This window comes from Anopheles gambiae (assembly GCF_943734735.2).
Source record: "Anopheles gambiae chromosome X unlocalized genomic scaffold, idAnoGambNW_F1_1 X_unloc_2, whole genome shotgun sequence".
NCBI classification, from domain to species: Eukaryota; Metazoa; Arthropoda; class Insecta; order Diptera; family Culicidae; genus Anopheles; species Anopheles gambiae.
Genome location: NW_026902626.1, coordinates 357,501 through 360,000, shown reverse-complemented (window position 1 = coordinate 360,000; position 2,500 = coordinate 357,501).

Sequence of the window (2,500 nt, the reverse complement as noted above, 5' to 3'; positions counted from 1 at the left end):
CGTCCGTGTTGAACACAAATGTGGGTGATTATATGAGTGGATAGACAAAAACATGCGTGGCGAAGACAGTTTTCTGCACGATGTGCACATAGCTCATTTCGTCGTCCCGGGCTAATGGAACAACACAAAAATATCGAGTATCTTTCTAGGTTTCTGTTATAAAAGGACAGGCCAAAAGGTGACCGGTTGAGATAAGCATTTTAAGCATACAAGCACTTAATTGCAACTTTTGATACAAAAACTAAGAACGTACACGTAGATTGTATCAACATGGACATCCATGATCGCGTACGCCCGGGCTGCGCCCTCCGTGTTGTACTTTCCCTGATTGGTACACAATTTTGGTGCAAGTGTACCAACATGGACATCTATGAACGCGTACGCTCGAGCTGCACCCTCCGTCTTGTACTTTCCCTGATCGGTACACAGTTTTGGTGCACGGCTATCCCGACCGGCAACTTGTACCAACATCGACATCCATGAACGCGTACGTAGCGTACTTTCCCTGATCGGTACACAATGTTGGTGCACGGCATAGGAAATGGGCTTAAAATGGTCAAACTCAATCCATTTCCACTAAAGATAGTCAATAACAGCTGTGCCGATGAAGTAGGGCACGATGCAAGTCAATGTTATTTAATGAATTACATGTTCACCATACATTTTAGTACAAAATTGCTCGGTCAGACCTACAAAGTGCTATATCTCGAATACTAAACGTCGCAGATGGGTGTCGTAGAACAATTTTAAGTTCGTCAAACGATTCTACATCCGATTCTGGATAGTGGTTTTTCGACCACTTTTCAACATTTTGTGACACCCCGAACCTAGGGGCAGCTCCCTAGCTTTTTTCAAAAATGTGCACCGAACGGGCCAGAGAGCTCGAGTAGTCGAAAATTTTTTTTTTGCTAAAAACCCTCAAAACGTGTCAGGAACGCACCCTAGATGATGAAAAGTGCAACCAGAATGTCAATCGACAACATGCCCGGGGGTACAAATTTGCTATACGCGTCCCTAGGTAGGGTACTTTTTCATACAAACATCAACGTGTACGGTGCACAAAGTGCGCGGAACAAAAATTGCTCGGTCAGACCTGGTACGGGCCATAACTCGAATACTAAACGTCGCAGATGGGTGTCGTAGAACAATTTTAAGTTCGTCTAATGATTCTACATCCGATTCTGGATAGTGGTTTTTCGACCACTTTTCAACATTTTGTGACACCCCGAACCTAGGGGCAGCTCCCTAGCTTTTTTCAAAAATGTGCACCGAACGGGCCAGAGAGCTCGAGTAGTCGAAAATTTTTTTTTTGCTAAAACCCCTCAAAACGTGTCAGGAACGCACCCTAGATGATGAAAAGTGCAACCAGAATGTCAATCGACAACATGCCCGGGGGTACAAATTTGCTCTACGCGTCCCTAGGTAGGGTACTTTTTCATACAAACATCAAAGTGTACGGTGCACAAAGTGCGCGGAACAAAAATTGCTCGGTCAGACCTACAAAGTGTTATATATCTCGAATACTAAACGTCGCAGATGGGTGTCGTAGAACAATTTTAAGTTCGTCAAACGATTCTACATCCGATTCTGGATAGTGGTTTTTCGACCACTTTTCAACATTTTGTGACACCCCGAACCTAGGGGCAGCTCCCTAGCTTTTTTCAAAAATGTGCACCGAACGGGCCAGAGAGCTCGAGTAGTCGAAAATTTTTTTTTTGCTAAAACCCCTCAAAACGTGTCAGGAACGCACCCTAGATGATGAAAAGTGCAACCAGAATGTCAATCGACAACATGCCCGGGGGTACAAATTTGCTCTACGCGTCCCTAGGTAGGGTACTTTTTCATACAAACATCAAAGTGTACGGTGCACAAAGTGCGCGGAACAAAAATTGCTCGGTCAGACCTGGTACGGGCCATAACTCGAATACTAAACGTCGCAGATGGGTGTCGTAGAACAATTTTAAGTTCGTCTAACGATTCTACATCCGATTCTGGATAGTGGTTTTTCGACCACTTTTCAACATTTTGTGACACCCCGAACCTAGGGGCAGCTCCCTAGCTTTTTTCAAAAATGTGCACCGAACGGGCCAGAGAGCTCGAGTAGTCGAAATTTTTTTTTTTGCTAAAACCCCTCAAAACGTGTAGAAAACTGATTTTAGATGATAAAAAGTGCAACCAGAACGTCAAACGACAACTTTGTTGGGGGTACCCTTTTTACTCTACGGGCCACTAGCTTAGGCGCGCCAACAGCGCTTTCCTCTCGGGTTCCCATTTTTTGCCCTCCTGGGATTATGATCATTTACTCATTGCCTACTATAGGGAAGGTACCTTGCTTCGAGGTCAAAAATGAAGATTTCACCAAATCGTAGTTTTAACCTCTATTTAGTCGTAGGAGCATGGTTTGCAGTGTCCGTGGGTCATATAAGCCCCCGTTTGGGTCATACGTCCCCTCCCCGATGAAAATCGTCATATGACTATAGGCCGAACTTATGAAGCAAAA